The sequence below is a fragment of the Hyperolius riggenbachi genome, chromosome 2 (genome assembly GCF_040937935.1).
Source record: "Hyperolius riggenbachi isolate aHypRig1 chromosome 2, aHypRig1.pri, whole genome shotgun sequence".
NCBI lineage: Eukaryota > Metazoa > Chordata > Amphibia > Anura > Hyperoliidae > Hyperolius > Hyperolius riggenbachi.
The window spans coordinates 497,194,729-497,216,248 of record NC_090647.1 but is presented as its reverse complement, the minus strand read 5'-3'; positions in this window follow the sequence as shown (position 1 = coordinate 497,216,248).

Here is a 21,520-nt window from a genome sequence, read left to right as displayed (position 1 = left end):
GGAAAAGTAAATAGTCCAGGAAGAGTTGAGATAATAAAAGTCAGATAACAGCCCTCTCCATGACTAACTTAGGGTACGTACAGACATACGATAACGATCGTTCGTTCTGAACGACAAACGATGTTAAAGGAGGTATCGGCCGATGATCGTTTGAAGAAAGGCTACTTTGAACATCGTTCGTGTACGAACGATCTTGGAACGAGCGTTGCGTGCGCAACATGATGTATAAACTGATTTCAAACACAAGTGTCAAAAAGAACTGTTTGAGCATGTGCAAAGCGTTGAGAACGAACGATCAACGACCGATCATTGTACAGACATTACTTTTTGAACGATGGTCGTTGGAAAAGATCTGGCAGAATGGATCGTTCTTTACCAACGACATATCTCGTTGGTCGGTCGTTTTAATGATCGTTTGTGCACTTTTTACGAACGATCGTCGGGCAATGCCGTCGGTAACGATCGTTTCAAACGACTATAGTCGCATGTCTGTACGCACCCTTAGTCGGAGAGCTTAATGGCTTGTTTGCATAGAGATAACAACTGGAGTTTCTCAACTCTTCCTGTACTGGAAACAATTAGACTGATGTATCTGATCTTAATGTTTTATTTCTTAGCTGTGCTACACATACAAATCATAATATCATCTTTTTTTTCGCTTCAGTGTCTCTTTAAAGGCTGTGAAAAAATAAAGTGGGGTCCTCACATTTGAAAAGTGTGCCGTTTGTAAAGTTGGTGTTGTGTTCAAAATCTCTCAGGGAGCCCTATATTACTATTGACTCTGTGAAATTCACCAATATATCTCTGTGAAAGCACCAGCTATGGGCTGGATTTCTTATGATCTCCAGTCTGATCTACTGTTCTCCAACCTTAGTAATTTAAAGTTTACCGCCACCGAAGTAAAAATAAACTGGTTACACCTAAGAAGAGGGAAGGTTCTGGATCCTATCTCGGCCCTTTCTTGGTTTCCTTGTTCCTCCGCTGTCTTCCGTTTGATTTTCCCGCTGGCGTTTTCTTTGGATCACCTCAGAAGGCTTCAGAAGCACTTGGGTCTCCGAGTACTTCCAAAGAGGAGCTGCTCTGTAATGCACATAAGCGTTCACACATGCACAGTGCGCAGCTGCTCGTCTTTGGAAGAGACCCAAGTAGTTCCAAAGCATTCAGAGGAGTCCCAAAGGCTTCTTCATCATTAAAGTCGGATCCCTGCAATAGTGAAATGAGTGGATGCAGAGCGGACTGGGAAGGTTTTATAGGATCCAGAACCTACCCTCTTTTTAGGTGAGTATGTAACTTTTTTTTAGGTGGCTACAGGTATCTTTTAATATTGTTGAGCCTCGTGGCAAGAGCATTGTAGAACTTTGTGATATAACAAACCTGCACTGTATGTATTAAAAAATATTTTTTATTGTGCCTCTGCATTGTGCCCCTTCTGGATAGTCGACTAAGATGAGAATAACATTTTAGAATTTCTCTAAAATCATTTTGATTTTCATGTTAAGCTGGCGGTCACATGATTTCTATTGTAAGTTGTTGTCCTCTTCTGACCAAACAGCATTGTGTTCTGGAAGGGGGTTGAACTGTCACTCACCACTCCTCCTAATCAGGACTTGAGAGTGGGGGCAAGATCAATCAACTTCTCTCCCACTGGGAATCTGGTTTGAACGGTGACTGATAGATGGTTCAGACTGTGCGGAAGGGTTCAGTGGCGTAGCTAAAGGGTTCAGTGGCGTAGCAAAACTTTCATGGGGCCATCATATATAGGAATTCTTGAGCAACGCCACTTTCCCCTTCCCAACAATGAAAGTGAAGGGTTACCGATTTAAACATAAAAAAGTCAGATACTCACCTAAGGAGAGGGAAGGCTCGGTCCTAATGAGCCTTCCCTCTCCTCTCCTGGTGCCCTCAGGATCCTCCCTTCAAATCCCCCACCGCAGGGGACTTCGGAAGTCTTCGGGAGAACTCGGGCTCCCGTGGATGGGCCACTCCATACTGCGCACGTGCAAGTGCGTCATAGACCCACGCGAGTGCATCATAGAAGGCGCTCGCGAATGCGCAGTATGGAGTGGCCTGTCTTCGGGAGCCCGAGAGCTCCCGAAGACTTCCGAAACCTCCCTTCGGCGGCAGAAGTTGCAGTATTTGACCGAACTGGTCGAATACTGCTACAGGGGGATCCTGAGTGGGACCGGGCACCGGGAGAGGAGAGGGAAGTCTCATTAGGACCGAGCCTTCCCTCTCCTTAGGTGAGTATCTGACTTTTTTATTTTTAAATCGGTACCCATTGGCTTTAAGAGTAAAAAAAATGAAATTTGGACTTACCTGGGGCCTCCTCCAGCCCCCCGTAGCCCCCCGAGATCCCTGGTCCTTTCCACGATCCTGGTACCGGCTCCGGTAATCCGACGATAATCATGCGCACACGCTGTGTGTCATTATGCCAGCTGGTGTAAGAGTCCTGCACATGCACGGTTGTCTAAGACTGCACTGCGCATGCCCGAGACTCTTACCCCAGCCGGCATGATGACGTGCAGCATTCTGCCGTAGTCGCCGGATTTCAGAAGCTGGGACATGGACCACGGAAGGGACCCAGAGGACACTGGGGGACCTCGCGGGCTATGGAGGGCTTGGAGGAAGCCCCATGGAAGTCCAAACTTCATTTTCATTCAAAGCTCAGGTTCCATTCCATTGAGCAATTCACATTCTTATGCAAGTTACACTGCATATTATCTACAGACACTGATACAAAGTCAGAGGGTGGAGGAACACAAGAATCAAGAACCACCTTGGCCTTCTTTGCTCCAGGCCCCAATAGCATCTTCTGGAAGGGTTGAACAACAGGATTCTCAAAGGGCTGCAAAAGTTCATATAAGACATTCAGCAGCATGGTGGGTTATATAAATGCACAGTTGAAGATTATGGTTTTTGGGGGGGGATTTTTTTTTCCTTTTTAGTTTAGTCTTATGATATTCGACTATTCAGTAGATCACACTAGCCCAGAGAGAGGTTTTAAAGTGTATCTGTAGGAAAACAAGTGCCTAAATGGGTACTCAACTTAAAGAGACTCCGTAACAAAAATTGCATCCTGTTTTTTATCATCCTACAAGTTCCAAAAGCTATTCTAACGTGTTCTGGCTTACTGCAGCACTTTGTACTATCACAGTCTCTGTAATAAATCAACTTATCTCTCTCTTGTCAGACTTGTCAGCCTGTGTCTGGAAGGCTGCCAAGTTCTTCAGTGTTGTGGTTCTGCTATGAACTCCCCCTTCCAGGCCCCTCTATGCACACTGCCTGTGTGTTATTTAGATTAGAGCAGCTTCTCTCATCTTTTACAAGCTGGATAAATCGTCCTCTGAGCTGGCTGGGCTTTCACATACTGAAGAATTACAGACACAGGCAGAGCTGTTTGCAGGAAGAAACAAGCAGCCTGAAACTTCAGTGCATGAGAACAGGGGGAAAGAAACACACAAATGATCTCTTGAGATTCAAAAGGAAGGCTGTATACAGCCTGTTTGTGTATGGATGTATTTTCTATGTGTGGACATACTGTACATCAACCTACTTCCTGTTTTGGGGGCCATTTTGTTTGTTTATAAACAAACTTTTTAAAACTGTTTTTAACCACTTTTAATGCGGCGAGGAGCGGCAAAATTGTGACAGAGGGTAATAGGAGATGTCCCCTAACGCACTGGTATGTTTACTTTTGTGCGATTTTTAACAATACAGATTCTCTTTAATAGAAGCAAACCTCTGGTTGATCCAGAGACTTCCTCTGTCCTCCTCCACCGGCCCGTGCCAGTGCTGTGTCCTCCACAAACCCTTGTTGATGGCTCATACATGTGGACCCGATCGAGCTCTTGTTTTTCTGTTGAAGTCTAAGTGGGTCCATGCTGCTGTGCAGGCGCAGTGCAGCGAGCTTTGGAAAGACACAGCGCTGGAACAGAGAGATGGCGGGAGATTAGGGAAACCTCTCGAGGATCAGACTTTTTGTTTATACAAATTCACAGGTTTGCATTAAATGATCAAAAGTTGAAAAAGATAGGAATGAAGAAGAAACTGAGGAAGAAGGAGAGATGGGGCACTCAGTTTCAAAACCGCAGAGCAGGATCATCTTTAAGGCAACCTAGGCAACTGCCTGGTGCCTATTGCCTGTCGAGGAGCCCAGATGTCACCTTCACTGATCACTTGGCTTACCAAAAAGACTATAGGGGGCCCAAAAATGGGCGTGACCATGACATTATATGGGCGGAGCTAACATAATGATGAAACAGCGAGGCATAAGAAAGCAGTGTTTACGCCATGATGTAGTCAAATGAGGTTTTGCATCATGGGTGTGCTATTTAATAGTATACCGTAACCCCAAAGCAGCAAACATAGCCAACTATGACCATTAAATAATAAATGCAGCAACAGTTACCCCAGACACCATAAAATAAACGCAATGTGGGCAAAATTTCAGCACAAAATAAATGCAATGGGCAACATGTCAGCACAAAATAAACGCAATGGGGGCAATAGTTCAGCACAAAATAAATGCAATGGGCAACATGTCAGCACAAAATAAACGCATTGTGGGCAACATGTCAGCACAAAATAAACGCAATGGGCAACATGTCAGCACAAAATAAACGCATTGTGGGCAACATGTCAGCACAAAATAAACGCATTGTGGGCAACATGTCAGTACAAAATAAACACAATGGGCTTGATTCACAAAGCGGTGCTAACTGTTAGCACGCCTATGAAAAGCCCCTTAGCACATCTAAAAGAGCTTTTCGAGCGCTAATTTGTGCACGAAACGCATCGTGCGCAAAGTTATGCGCGCAAAGTTTTTACACACGCACGGTACAGAGCTCAGGGCACTCCGCGCGAAGTGCCCATTAAAGCCTATGGGACTTAGCGCGCATAGGAGTTTTGCGTGCGGTACTTAGTGCGCGATCTGATTGAGAAACCCGGTGCTAACCTACTTAGCACCCTGGTTAGCACGTCTAAAGACTTTAGATGTGCTAAGTAGGTTAGCACCGCTTTGTGAATCAAGCCCAATGTGAGCAACATGTCAGTACAAAATAAACGCATTGTGGGCAACATGCCAGTGTAAAATAAACGCAATTTGGGCAACATAACACCTGGGGGAAAAAAAGCATTTACTCACCTGGCAGAAGTCTCCTCTCGCTCCTGGCCGGCCACTGGCACGCTGCTCCTGGGACCATCTTCCTCCTCCTGTAGTCTCCCGTGCTGACAGGCAGAGCAGGGCTACGGCAAAATGGCACCCGAAGCCCTGTACTGGAGACACAAATAGTCTCTAGTACAGGGCTTCGGCAGCCATCTTCCCATAGCACTGCTCGCCTGCCGGTTCATGCAGATACAGTGGCCAGAGTCCCGAGGCCGGGACGTCCCGCTGCTAAAAGCAGGACGTTTCCCGGGACCTCATGCAGCCTGGGACAGGGGACCCCGAATCCGGGACCTGTCCCGGGAAATCCGGGACGTCTGGTCACTCTACAGTAAATGAGAGGGGGCTTCATTCAATGGTTTGCAGGGCAGGCCTACTTACACGTTCCTGTTGGTTTGGTTCCACCCATGACCACACCCATGTTTTGTTGCATGGCCACACCCTGCATCCCCCTTTTCCACACCATTGACCCAAAGGCAAATGAGCAGTTCTGAGTATCCAAGGTTTCAGAGGACTCCAGTGTTAAAAGAAAAAAAAACATCTCTGTGTAGTCCATCAGAAGATTGTGGGCCCTGCTCACCTTATTGGAAGTAAACTGAAAAAGGACATCTGCTCCAGCAAATCGCAGATGTAGCAGCCTAAGTGGACTTTCCCGCTCTTTACAGGGACCCTGAAAAGACGTTAAAAAAGGAGATCTGGACTTACCTGGGGCTTCCTCCAGCTCCCCGTAGCCTGCGAGGTCCTACGGTGTCCTCTGAGTCTTGGTCCTGATGAAGCACTCCGTGCTGAGTGCGAAACAGCTGTAGACGTCTCTTTCATCCTTGTCACCCTCTCTCCTGGCTGACCATTGCTCTTGTCTTTTTGCATTATTTTTTAATGGAATCAAAATAAAGGCCTGTTTTTACTGGATGTGCCCAGCCGCTTTTTGCCCTTACACTGTCGTGTCCTCTGAGTCTCCTCCGTGGTCCCGCTGGAGGCTCCATAAATCTGCGCATGTGAGGCCCTTCCAGGCACCCCGAGTCATCACGCCCATCGCCATAAGGGTCTTGCGCATGTGCGGTTCAGTCTTTTGAGTACCATGCATATGCAGGACCCGTACAGGGATGCGATAGTGTGGCTGGACGCATCGCCATGTGCGACTTCAGCCGAAGTCGCCAGATTTACGGTGCCACCAGTGGGAGCACGGAGAGGACCCAGAGTACACCAAAGGACCTTGGGGGGAGGGGCTGGAAGTACCAGGTAAGTCCAGAATTCCTTTTTAACCTCTGCTCGGGGTCCCTTTAATGATGCTCTCCCAGAGGCGTATCTATAGGGGTGCAGGCATGGCTCATGGCATAGGCGCCACAGCACCATAGGCGCCATGTCTGCCCCCTCCTGCCTTGTGCTGCACCACCATACTGCATACTGAAGGATGCTGCTAGTTACATATACTTGGGGAGCTAACTCTAGCAACCTATACTGGGGAAGCTACTTATACGACTGGAAGAACTTGTCGAATTACCTATGTTGGGAGGGCAACCTAAACTGGTTGACTACCTATACTGGAAGGGCTACCTCTAGCTACCTATACTAGGGGCGACCTCTGGCTACTTCTACTGAGCGGCTTACTCTGGTGACCTATGCTTATGGCTACCTCTGATTAATAATACTGGGGGGATGATTCTCACTACATATACTGGGGGCACCTCTGGCTACTTCTACTGGGGTGGACACCTTTGGATATCCATGCTGGAGGGACACCTCCAGTATGGATATGGGGTGCAATTGGATATAGGGCACAAATAGATATGGGGCGAAATTTCAGTTTTTGCCATAGGTGCTATATTACCCAGATCCGCCCCTGTGCTCTCCAAAGTAAAATAATCCATATAAAAAGATGACCAGGTGAGGTTTGTAACCTGTGGATTTAGAAGACTTCAAATTGTAACAGCATATGATGAGTAGGTGATGGTCAATGAGATGCAAATAATTTTAGGCTGATGCAAGATTAGGCTAATGCTGTATGCCAATTTATGCAACTTAAAAATGCCCCAATTGAATCCTGTCGAGGTGGAATGAGATTAGTCCATTTTCAAGCTGCATACAAATTTTGCATAAGTGTGCATCATCTCGGGATTATTTGCTCCTCATTGACTATCCCAATTGATAAATATCTCTGCCCCAGTGGAGTGGAAAAACCCCTTGAGGCCTCGTTCACATCTAAAATTGAAATTGCTGACGCCAGCTATTTTCGATTTTCTGGGCGCTTTTTTTTCCTCCTCCCGGCACTCGGGTGGGCACTGCGTTTTTTTAAAGAGCATTTCTAAGTGCTTTTGCAGAGTGATTGCGTTTTCTTTGATCCGAAAAATAATAAATACAATGTATTCATTCTTAAAAATTGCTACACAAAGCGATTTTTTAAGCGTTTTGCGTTTTTCCTATACCTTCCATTGAGGCAAAACGCCTCAAAAATGGTACAGGCACCGCTTTGCTGAGCGTATCGGAAATGAACCGCTCAGATGTGAACTCTCTCATAGGAAATAATTGCACAAGCGTTTTGAGGGCGATTTTGAAAATCGCCTGCGCTTGAAAAAAGAGCAAAACCGCCCTAATGCTGGGAATACACGTTTCATTTATTAGCTGATAAGCTGGTTCGATAAATAATTTCCGACATGTCCGATCTCCCTTTCGATTGATTCGCCGCTCAATTTCTGATAGAAGTGAATGGAAAAAGATAAGAAAAACGAGCGGAAGATAAGAGAATCGACTGCAGAATCGAGCGGCAAAAATGATCGGGAGTGGAAACGCATGGCAGAATCGAACCATCTATTCCCAGCATAATGCTAGGTACACACCATACATTTTTCTGTTAAGGTGCCCATACACTTACTCGATTTCCCGCCAATAGACAGCAGATTCGCTCACTGTGATCGAATCTGCTGTGAAATCGATATGCAAACGCTGACCGTTTGACCGATTTCCATCCGAAATCAATTGATCCCGTCGATCTGTCCGCACAGAAAATTTCGCTCGATCGCCGGTGGGTCGGGAGTGCGTCAATAGCGGCGTTCGAATGTCTGCCGACCGACGCTACTGACAATACATTACCTGGTAGGGCCGGAGCGATTCCCGGCGGTCCCTTCTCCGTGCTGGGCTCCGGCTGGCTTCACTTACTTCCTGTCGGGGGAAGTTTAAACAGTAGAGTGCCCCCTAATGTTTGAAATTCCGCCGACAGGAAGTAAAGTGAAGCTGGAGCCCAGAGACAGCGGAGACCGGGGGACGCGCACCGGCCAGATCAGGTAATGTATGTAGGAGGCGGCGGCAGCGGCAGCTCCACAGATTGTGAATCGATTTTTGTTTGCAGTGTTGGCAGCCAATAGATCCCTCTTTGATCAGATTCGATCACAGAGGGATCTATCTGCTGGTCGATCTGGTGGGAATCGACCAGTGTATGGCTGCCTTTAGATGTACCTGCCAGATAGATAATTTCCAACAAAGCATCAGAGATAATGACCAGTCTCTACCAGTACTTTACAGAAAATAATCTAACAGAAAATCTAACCAGAAAAATCTAACGGAAAACTCTAAGGCCTGGAACCCACTGAAATCCGCAAACGCTAAACGCAACCGCTAGCGTTTTGTATGAGCGGTTTGCAAGCAGATTCATGCTCGTTTTAGGGTGCGTATTTAAAAAGTGTATTTTATGTGTCAGCGGTTGTGTAGCGTTTAGCGATTCGTGGTTTAATCCTGATTGATCCTCTCAATTAATTTTAATTTTGTTACAGTGTGCTGTAACTTCAAAACGCTAGCGAAACCGCGCCGTTTAGGTTTTGATAAGCGATTACGCTAGCGTTTCTATACTTAACATTGAAGCGCTAACGCTCCCAAAATGCTGCATGTTCTGCGTTCGCGTTTTTGGGAAACGCAAACGCTCCTGTGGAAGTTGCCACATCCATTAACAATAGCTGAGCGTTTTGGCAAAACGCTAGCGTATCGCAGCGCTGCCAAAATGCTCACAAAACCGCTCTTGTGGGTTCCAGCCCTTACAGAAAATTGTATGGTGTGTACTAGGCATTAGTGTGAACGAGTCCTGAGGGTAGGAACACACTAGGCATAATGGCATATGCGTTTGCCACTATGTGCTATGGAAAACTCCTATGCGATTCTGCCTGGTGTGTTCCTACCCTCATAAATAAGTAAAGCCCTCCATATTGCTCCATGTTTAATTTGAAAGGGCCGTAACACACTTGAAACATTTATAAACAGCATACTTAGAATCGTAGTTTATGAATTGTTTAGCACAAAATGACGTCAGATGTGTTAAGTAGCAATTGTGTACACTCACTGCGGCTACTTTCACGTTAGGACGTTGCGGTTTGATGCGACGTTAAAGTCGCACCGCAAACTAACAACGCAACGCGGGCAAAAAGTAGCAACGCATACAGCATATACAGTAGAAAATACAGGCAATGAGGAGTATGTCGCCAAGTCTTAAGGTGGCCATACACTCGTCAGATTAGCAGCAGATAGATCATCAGATAGATTTCTGATCTATCTGATATGTTTAGGAACATTTTTTACTAGGAACAGATTTCCAGTAGATTTCCGTATGAAATCTATTGAAAATCGATCTGATGGCATTTTTTTGCCATCAGATTTCCATTAGGTCCAATGCAAAATGATAAGCAATCTCAACAGATCGACCTAGATTTTCCAGCATGTCAGATCAATTGAAATCGATCAAAATCAGCTGTAAATCGATCGATCGGTCAGCCACTAATCAGCTCAGTGTATGGGCCCCTTTACTGAGCATGTGCAAATAGTCTAACGCAGCTAAAAACGTGTATAACACACAGCAAGCAGCATTTTCATTTAACGTGCAGCGTTAGACACCAACACAATGTGTGCACTGTGAACAAGCCATTGATTTTTCATTGCTGTGAGTTATCCTGCGTTACGTGTTGTTTTAACGTGCGACTATAACGTCGCACTGTGAAAGAGGCCTAAAAGTAGATCACGTATTACATCCATTTAGGCACATGTTCATTTATAAAAAAACCTTTGTTATCTGCCAATACATGTACTCATGCAATACTAGGAAGATCATCACCGAAGTAGATCCGTCAAGACTGATCTCTTGTTTGGTCGTTTAGTGTACACACAATCTGTGGTCATTCAGTTTACACATCGTTGATGCCTTTTTTGATGACAGATAGTTGGACAATCCATAATTTCACCGCCATTTCCAAAGATTTTTATCTCAAGTGTGTATACAGTTATAGAATCTGAAGTCGCAGACGTACACCATCACTGAGAACCTTTTACTGAATTTAGGACAGCCTATTTGTAAACTATCTGCCCTGTACCAAAAACAGGCACACTCTGCCTAACAGAAAGATAGACCCCATTTAAAGGACAACTGTAACAAGCGAGTATACGGAGGCTGCCATATTTATTTACTTTTAAGTAATACCAGTTGCCTGGCAGTCCTGCTGTTCCTCTGCCTCTAATACTTTTAGTCATAGACCCCGAACAAGCATGCAGCAGATCAGATGTTTCTGACTCTATTGTCAGATCTGACAAGATTAGCTGCATGCTTGATTCTGGTGTGATTCAGACACTACTGCAGCCAAATGGATCAGCGGGGCTGCCAGGTCCAATCAGGTAAAGAGGGCGAAGGAGCCCTTATGGAAAAAAAGGCACCAACATAGGCGCCTTTGATAATATCTGCGATTAGCAGCAGAAAATAGAAATGTGGGCGCATGATGGCGCCCACAATTTGGCACTAGTGGATGCCGAAAATTACCACTTTTGCCGCAAATCATGGCTTTTACACTGCAGCTAACATGCTAAATAAATTTGAGCGCCGTTGGGCACCCAATTACCAACGAGCAGTACAAATATATGCACCCGGAGGCACCGATAGAATAGAACCGGGGGTTTGCGGAAATGCAGATTGCGGCATTGCTTAGTGGGCACCCAAAAGCATGAAAAGCCAATCTCTGGTTCAGCCCCTGCTGATTCAGGTTGTGCATAGAAAAAATGATGGGAAAATGAGATTATTTGCTCATCTAGAAAGAGCACCTGCTATAAAGATATATTTGCTTTTCAGTTGATGTCCTGTTGCTGCCACCTTGTGCTCAGAATGGAAAATCCATATGTGAGGTTGCAAACAGCAAATACAATATATAATGTGAGATTTACAAAACCTGTCCAGTGAGTCATCTGAATTACATGTAACTTCCACAATATGTATTTGAGCCTGATTATGATGAACCTTAGAACTGGGCATGCATTACTCTGGCTCAGAGATTTCACTTTGCCCAAAAGCATGATGGGATAATGAGTAGCAGAGTGGAGCCAAATCCTCTTTGGAGGAGTGAAGCAGGAAGTGTGCATTGTCTGCATAGACTGATATGGAATCACAAATAGTAAGGCAATGGCCTTTTTTATCCCAAGCCCTAAACCTTAGCGATACACTATATGTCATGCTAATATTTATCACTGCCTGGGGAGATCCTCTCCTGATGGCTGCAGCTCCTGTCTTTGATCATCAGCATCAGGTGAGTTTTCAACATTGTTCAATTTGGCATCATTGTAACAGAAATGTAACAAGTCTTGCTGGAAGCACCACTGGTGAAAGGCCAGATAAACTGGCATGCGAGTTTTCCACAGACAGCTGAATGAACTGAGCCTCCCAACCACAAGCATCGGTTGGCTGCAATCTCCTACAGCCGAACGGCAGCAGTTGGTAAATCCATAGGTGTCATTGTTTGACAAGCAGTGGTATTACCAGGTGGCAAAAAAAAGCAGTGGCTGCGCTCAGATGAACTTCATTAGGGTACTGCCTTTCCAATGCACGCATGTGCTGAATGCTAGCAAGCAACCTGACAGTATAGAGGGGTAACTGACACAGTTGCGTAGCCATAGGGTATGCAGAGTTTGCGACCACATCGGGGCCATTGGTCCTGTGCTGGTAATAATTATGTCTATATATGTGTTAAATAGTGGTAATCATTAACAAACTGTTCCCCATCCCCTTCTTGCACCTTTCATACTGTATATCGAATCAATTCATTTCGGCGGGCGGCTCTGAGAGCCGAGCACCGAAACTGGGCGCCATCATAGCAGCAATGCTATGGTGCGCACCCCGCGTAGTGGTAATTTGGGACTCTGGCAGCTGCCAGACCCCCGAATTACACCTCCCTCTGAGTTGCGACAACTCGGAGGGGGAATAGTATGTAATGCCACCTCAGAGTTTAGTGGCAACAGGGAGAGCCATCATTCGGCTCTCCCCGCGCCGAACTGATCGACGCCGACATAATATGCACCCTTCCAGCAAACACAGCGCTGAAGACTCCATTTAAGTCAATGGGAAGCAAAATCTATCACCAAGTACTTGTAGGTAAAATCGGTAGTTAAGTCATAAATAATGTGCCCCTTTTTTCTGTGTGAATTTAGTTTTTGTTTTTTATCGGGAATTACTGACTCTTGCAGACTTTTACTACACTTTTTACGCATGCGGTAAATAACCATGCGTAAAATGTTGTGAATGTCAAGATGGTCTTATTTCAGTTGGGAATTTACCGCAAGTGCATTTCTGGGTACTCTTCCGTTAGCCGGGCGCATCCACTAGGTGGCGATAATTACTATTCCCCCTCCAGGCCGCCATGGATAGTAGGGAAAGATGTAATTCTGGTGGCGTTTTATCGCCACCTAGTGGATGCTCCCGGCTAACGGAAAAGTACCTATTTTTGCATGTGGAAAATGATTGTGAATAGAGCCAAATCAGTTATAACACAGCACTGTGAACAGGTCTATAGAATTGTATGGGCAGCAAGTCGACATATAGAATTATTCTACTTAGCATCTGATGCACTGTAAACTACTAGCCCTAAATCTGTGACGTGAAATTTGACTTGGCAGCTTTCTTTGCTCTACAGTGAACATGAGACGAACAGGTTAATAGTTAGAAATGGCCAATGCAATGCTAATAATTCTGGCTTGCATGCAAATTGAGAGCATATTCACAGTGGGACGTTGTGGTTTAAATGCAGCTTAATGCGGCGTTAGAGATGCAACATGTCTGTGTTCAGAGGTAACGCACTGTAACAGTGAGTTACCACAACGCAATATTTTTCAAGGAGACAATAACGTCGCACTGTGAATGGCCCATAGGATTATCATTGCAGTGCGGTAAGCTGAGTTAAAAGATTTTATAATGCAGCTCCGCAACGTGGCACTGTGAATGCAACCTGAATGCAAATTGTATGCAGTTTGGGGTACTAGTGTGGTTGAGATGCGGCAGCGAGGAAGTACATAGGGAAATTCTGTTAGGTGGACAGCACCCTCTCAAACTGCTAGGTTTCAGATTGATTGCAATAATAATGCACCCACACTGTTCAGCTCTAGTCTACTTTAGGGGACCCAGCAGGAAAACTTACAGGGAAATTCTGCTAATGTGATTTGGTGGGCAGCACCGTGTCCAACTGCTAGGTTTCCAATAGGTTGTAGTAAACTACGTGAACACTATTTGGCCAATTGCAACTCTTTGTGTTGTAAGAGGGTACTACGATTGGAGAACTGCTCCCTATGAGGATACCCCCAACAGTAGACTCCCGCCAATTAGAATGCTTCAAGGTGTAGAGGGTGCTGTGATTAGAGAACTGCTCCCCATGGAATTGTATGCAGGCTCACCTCAGCCATACTAGCTCCCAATTTGGAACTAAGGCCACATACACACATCAGACCATAGTCTTTGGAAAATGAAAGATCACAGACCAATCTTACCACCCTTCATGTAGTATGAGAGCCATACTCTACACAGTCTTTTCTATGGAGCTGAACTCCACATCAGAAAAAAATCTTAGCAAGATGCTGCACACAAAGATGCTGTACAGACACAAAAGATCAGTATCTGCAAAAGATCTGTTCCTGCCAAAAATCCATTCCTGCAAATTGCAATGATAGTCTATGAGATCTGCAGATCATCATACACACATGATTTAACTGACATTCATCTGCAGATCCGCAGATCTGAAAATCCATCCTGGTGGATCTGATCTGCAGATGAATGTCAGTTAAATCGTGTGTGTATGATGATCTGCAGATCTCATAGACTATCATTGCAATTTGCAGGAATGGATTTTTGGCAGGAACAGATCTTTTGCAGATACTGATCTTTTGTGTCTACAGCATCTGTGTGTGCAGCATCTTGCCAAGATTTTTTTCTGATGTGGAGTTCAGCTCCATAGAAAAGACTGTGAAGGTGTGGCTCTCATACTACATGGAAGGGGGTAAGATTGGTCTGTGATCTTTCATTTTCCAAAGACTGTAGTCTGATGTGTGTATGTGGCCTAAGCCGATCAAAATGTTGAAGTGCATTTCATTGGCCCAGTTCCTAGCTGCAGACAATTTGAAGTAAATGTGCATGCAAGCTTGAATTGTTAGTATCTCATTGACCATCACACATTCAATCTTGATTGAACAATTTTATGAGAGCTTATTACATAATGGGCTCTATTCACAATCATTTTCCGCATGCGGAAAACTACTTGCGGGAAATTTGCCACCAAAATAAGACCATGTTGACATTCACAAAACTTTTCACATGTATTTTACTGCATGCGGAAAATGTGCGGTAAAAGTGCGCAAATTATGCAGAAAATGACCGCAAAAAGTCGGTAATTTCTGCAAAAGATGCAAATTAGCAATGAAAACGGGCGCATTATTTCTGCGTTGAGTACTGAGTTGTTTTTTTTTTAATTTTTATTTATTTGTTGTTTTTTTTAAATCACCTACAAGTAGCTGGTGATATATTTTGCTTCCCATTGACTTAAATGGAGGCTGGGGGCTTAAGTGCTGTGTTTTTAATTTTTTAATGCTACTTTTTTTTTCTGCCTGTTTATCGCAAGTTTAATGCATGTTTACGCCTGTTACCGCACTTTTTTCCACAATATACTCGCATGCGGAAAACATGCAGAAAAATGTTAGTGAATGTGGAAAAAATGCAGACATTACCGCTGCTGGTAATTTAGCGGTAAAAAATCCTTTAGGGCTCTTTCACACTACAGGCAGCGGTAAAAGGCTAAAACGCTGCGTTTTGACTGCTGGCGTTTTTAAGGCGTTTAACGCCAATACATTAGTATCAATTGTAATGAGAAACGCCGCGGTCAGCCCTAAAAAATCTCCTGGGAGCGTTGAAACGCAACGCTCCAAAACGCAGCGTTAGATGTGAAAGGTAAAATGAAAGTCTATGGACTTTCATTTTACCTAGGAAAACGCCAACTTCGGCCGTGGCGTTAAAACGCGGAAAAAGCCCTCTGGTGTGAAAGGGCCCTTAGGCCTGTTACACATCAGAAAGGTGCAGGAGAACGGCTCCTGCAGGCGTTGCGGAGTGTCGTCAGGAAACTCCGGTGCGACGCTGAGAAGCGGCAGTAGTAGTTAATTAACCCGAAGGGGAAACGGCGATTTCCGACGATAAAATGCGCCGGGATGCGTCGTATCGCAACGTATCGAAACGCAGCGTCTGGTGTGAAAGCTAAAAGGAAAGTCTATGGACTTTCCTTTTACCTTGGTTAACGCAAAGTATAGACCTTGCGTTAAAACACGTAAAAAGGGCTCTGGTGTGAAAGAGCCCTTATCCAGTGGCGTAGCTAAAGAGCTGTGGGCCCCAATGCAAGTTTTACAATGGGGCCCCCCAAGCACTCTATACAAAACAATTGATACGGCGCACCAAAACCTGTCAATGGCAACTACCGTGTCAGAGGTGCAAGAAGGGGATGGGGGAACAGGTTGTTAATAATTACGACTATTCAAAGTATCTATAGAAGTGATTATTATGAGCACAGGACCAATAGAGAGCTAATACTGTAGTTGAGGGGGCCCTTCGGGGCCCCTCTGGCCCAAGGGCCCCGATGCGGTGGCAACCTCTGCAACCCCTATTGCTACGCCCCTGCCCTTATCGCATGCCTGATTGTGAATAGAGCTCATCGTGTTTAAAGTATTCAAAATCTGTAGCAACGCACCAACTATGATTGTTATGTTATACTTAGTTACTGTAGTGCCAGGGGCGTGGCTAGCCCCAAAGATCAGGGGCACGTGCCCTGGATGTCCCCCAGGCAGAGTCAGCTTTGACTCAATGGTGGGCATGCTGGGAGCTGTGGTACATTAATCTGAGGTATGCTGGGTGCTGTGGTGCCTCTATGTAGGCATGCAGAGAGCTATAGTTCTTCTATTGAGGCATGCTGGGAGTTGTGGTGCCTGAATGGGAGGCCCATGGGAGCATGGGAAGGGGTCCATTAGAAGGTCAGGAAAAGCTATGGGGGGGAACTTCCTGGTGGCAGGCCAGCCTGCCTAGCAGAAAGCCAGACAAGCCAGCACAGAAGCCAGTTAACTACCTAGTTATATTTAAGTGACACTGCCTATTTATGTGCGGGGGGGGGGGGCTTCATTCAACAGTTTGTTGGACAGGCCCACTTATACCGCTTTTAAGTTCATGTAAATTTAGCTCCACCCATGGCCACACCCACATTCTGGTGCATGTTCACGTCACCCCCCCTTTTTCCATCTGGAGTGCCCAAAAGCGCCCCGGATCTCTTTGGATCCTGGTAATGCCCCTGTGTAGTGCTTTTGCCTTTTTCCTGGCTGTACACTTGATAAGTGACTGAATGTAAAGTTCATACAATTTCCAGTTTGTTAACTGTTTAATTTTTGTTTTTTTCCCCTCGTGCGTTTGGGCTTGAAATAGCCTGTCAGTGTTGATGTCCAGCTACCCAGAAAAATCATAATCCTCTACATCTGACGCTAATTTTCTGCTATGGAAACAGCTATTTTTGCTTTGCTAATGCATCTATTGAAAATGTATTGGTGGTGCTATTTTTTAACCTGCATACCCAGTGTACTGAAGCTCCCGTTTTGGTCATTGTGATTATTAGTTGCTGTGAACTCTAGGCTGCATACGCACATTCGATTTTGATTGGCCAATTTGACTACCTTCGTGTAGTATTGGGGCCAATTGAATACAGATTGTGTAGGTACGCTCTTAGTGCTCATTCACACTACAGGCATTTTCGGCCTTTTTTCAATGAGAAGGTTCATATCAGCGCTGGAAAAGGAATCGATAATTTGATCAATAGTACGATCCTTTTTTGCCGATTGGCACCATCAAGCTTCTCCAATCTGATTAGAATTATGGCATCGGAAGGTCTCTCATTGTCTTAAATTGGTCCTTTAATGTCCACCTTTACACTAACCTCTCCCCTGCCTAACATTAACCTCCTCCAAACTTTATAAGGCAATGAGGGCCTTTTCTTGATCACTTCAGGAATTGTGGAGAAAATCACGGCACTTCTGCAATTCCAAGTGATTTACAAATCTCTCTGTGGGCACCTGGCCTTAGGGTTTGCCTTTTTCAATTCTGGTTTTAGTTGGGCTTGAAAGTATAACCACCACTGAGCTAAAATTAATGTGGATTTGTCTTACTTCTTTTGGTATGAATTTACTGGCATTTTTGTGTGTTTCTGTTTGATTCTGTTTCTTTCTCTCTTTAGGAAGATGTGACTTTTGATTACAACAGAACGAGCGCCCCTATCTCCTCAACCGGTTGCATTGCTAAATTTTCACCTAACCTCCCCAATGGAAGTGGAACGATCCGTGAATATCGGATGGGGATATCTGTCGGGGATGGCCTCTTTGTCTTTGGCTTTATTGGTATCTTGGTCATATTGAAATCTCTTCTGACCAAAATTACGATGGTGGAGAACCAGCCCGATGTCGATGAATACGCGATGCCTATGAGAGACTCACCGCCTCCGTACAAGATTACTCTACAAAGAAGTGGGACTGGGGCCAACCAGAGTGCCAGTATCCCCGTCACTCCACCAAACTCGCCATGTGCGGGTCAAACACTGAGCATGCCCCTTATTAACTCTCCTGTGTCGGACACTGGAAGCCAGTGCTGTACTCTATCTATAGTGGACAGAGGGCGCTCTTACTATGGAGCTCAAAGACAGTTCTCCAGTCCTGATGGCAGCACAGCGTCCCTTGTATAAAAAGACTGCAAAGTTTCAGTGTTTAATACGAGCACTTTCCAAACTACAATTTAATTGGCACAAATTTTTTTTTTAATGAATGATACTACATAAAGTCAGTCCACTAATTTTCTCATAGACAAGCTTCACTTCAATGCATTATCATATATATGTAAATTGTATGTAAATTAATCCAAATACACCTTCACAGTAAAACACTGTATAAATACTTTTAAAAGGCACGCTTAACCTACCTGGGGAAAAATGGTATGGCTGCAAAGATTTGTTTGTTTTTGTTGCATTGAATCGCCTTACATATTAAGTTGCCAATTAGCAATCCAATTTCGCATCAGATTGTCCATCGTTAAGGCCCACTAAGGAAGGGGAAAACAATAAGCAATCTGATCAGGCTAATACAACAATCGTTTGTCATTGATTCACACCGTTAGCAGTGCCTGATCCATTCATATGGTCAACCACCAGGGAGATTGTACCGTTAGTGGGCACTTTGAGCCTGTTGCAGATTTGGCACAAACAAGTGAATCTGCCAACAGCGCTTACTTCCCTCTCTTTTGCCTAAAGGTTCCCTTTAACAGTGTAATTTTAAGGAACAATTGACTTTCTGATCCAGTTTTTTCGATTGGGAAGAAATGATAAAATCACGTAAATCATTGATTGGCCCCATAAATGGGATTGAAATGATTACCAATCTGCAAAAGAGATCAATAATCCAATCAATAATATGATTGTTTGTTGCCGACTGGCAGCATCAACACTCTCCAATCCAATTACAATTTTGGGACCAAAAGGGCGATCATTTGCTAAAATTGTACCAATAATGGGCACCTTCACACTGACTTCTCCTATACCTAACACTAACTCCACCCTCTCATTTGACTAGCACTACCTTCCCCTCTCCTTTGCCTAACACTAATCTCCCATCTCCCTAACACTAACCTCCCCTCTCCTATGCCTATCACTAACCTCCCCTCTCCCTAACACTAACCTCCCTTCTCCTCTGCCTAACACTAACTCCCCCCCCCCCCCCTCTCCTCTGCCTAACACTAACCTCCCATCTCCTCCGCCTAACACTAACCTCTCCTCTGCCTAACACTATCCTCCTGTCTCCTTTTCCTAGCACTAACCTCCCGTCTCCTCTCCCTAACACTAACCTCTCATCTGCTTAACAAAACCTCTCCTCTCCTCTCCTCTGCTTAACACTAACCTCCCCTCTCCTCTGCTTAACAGTAACCTCCCCTCTCCTCTGCCTGACACTAACCTCCCTTCTCTCACCTTCCTAACACTAACCTCCCCTCTCTCTAACACTAACCTCTCCTCTGCCTAACATTAACCCCCCTTCTCCAATGCCTAAAGCTGGTCAATGTGGCCATAAATTGGACCCCTCTCTGATCATAATCTGATTGAATAGGGATGTATCTGATCTAATCCAACCACATAGTGCACATAGATTTTTAGTAGATTTCAGCATTTTTTCCACACATCACTGTATTTAAGGATAGCCTTATTGTTTTGAGGCTATAATGGGAATTGTCTATTAAAACTGTGTGCTGCTGATCACTTTTGAAGGACAGAAAATTTTAGGTTCTATGGAACAAATGTTCTTCTATTGTGCACCAGATCCAATTACAATGCTCCTTCAATATGGCGTTATGAGTTTGGTACAATTATTAAACCCCTTGCTTTCTTGCTCACCTTCAGATTTGACCATTTTCTCACTTCTATATCTGGCTTTTGCTGTATCTTGACTGGGAAATGAGTCATTTTGAAATCAAAGAAAACAGTTAGTTCAAGGTTAACCACATTAGTTAGTACTTAGCTGGGATTTTGTGTTTGTTCTCACTCGGGAGATAAAAAGCCTTTAAAAAAAAAAAACACAGGAAAGGCAGGTGAAACAGCCTACCATGTAAAACACGTCAGACATGAACTAAAAACAAGATAAAAAATAAAGGTCATTGATAAGTGTACATGGCTCAGTATTCCAGCCATATTAAGATAGCTGTGGTCTGGCAAGATTCCCCCCACCCCTGTTCCTCTATGTGCCTGTAAAGAAGCCCAGAAAACCTTCTTACTGGAAAGTCCTTTCTCCAGATACCCCTGTTCCCCTCCCTGCTAAAGGACAACTAAAGTGAGAAGGGGAAGTTTTTCAGTGTATAGTGTGAAAGAGGCCATAGGGAAACATGGACACTGGGCTGCACATCAGTTTTCCTTTTAGGTACAACTGACAGAAACTTATATAGTGTAAAAGGACACTAAGGGTGCAAACACACATCCAATTTTGAATGGCCCCTTCCATGTAGTATGAGAGATTACCTCACTGTCTGCACCCTTATTTTGGACACCTGTATGAGACCATAATCACACAGCTGAGATTCGGCCAACCATTTAGAAACCTTAACTATCATCACTATATTTAGGCAAGGGCTACAGTCTCTTACTACAATATAGCAGACATTAAAGAAAGATACAGCCAGGTTTGCTGGATCATTGACAATATCCCTGATGGAGGCAGGATCGAATCTAGACTTTTTGCCCCCTGAGGAAAACTTGTGAGATTACCCCCCCCCCCCCCCCCCCCGACTAGGTAACCTGGAGTGGGTAGCAGGCAGGATGGGAGGCAGAAGGCACAGTGGCGGGGAGTGGGGTCGTACCCCCCCTCCCTTACCTGGGTCCCCCGATCTGTGCTCACCCTCCAGCTTTTAAGCGCAGCAGCATAGTATAATCAGGCAGTGGGCGGGGATGACTAACCTCTTCCAAGTTCCAGCGTGTGTTCCACTCTCGTCACTTCCTGCAATGCCGCCCACTGTACTGTAAGTGGACGACATTGCAGGAAGTGACGAGAGTGGAACACACGCTGGGACTCGGAAGAGGTGAGTCATTCCCGCTCGCTGCTTGATATTACTATGCTGCTGCGCTTAATAGCTGGAAGGGGAGAGTAGATCGGGGGACCCAGGTGAGGGAGGGGGGTCCCAACCCCTCCCCGCCACTGTGCCCAATACCCCCTTCCTGCTACCTCCTCCAGCTCGACGGCCCCCACCCACGGCCCAGCAGGTACCACCCCCTCCCCTCGACTTTGCCGTCTGAGGAACCCACCTCACCCCGCCTTATGGGCAGCCCAGCCCTGGCTGGAGGTGCTGCAGATATCTGAAAATGCCTTGGTAAATCAGGCCCATAGTCTAAAGCCAGGTACACCCCTTCAGTTTTGATGGGCAAATCACTGACCAATTTTACCACCTCCCTGTAGTATGAGGGTCAGCAGACATTGAATACTATAAACAGATTGTATAGGTAATCCCTCATACTACATGGAGGTGATAAAGTTGTTCGCCAT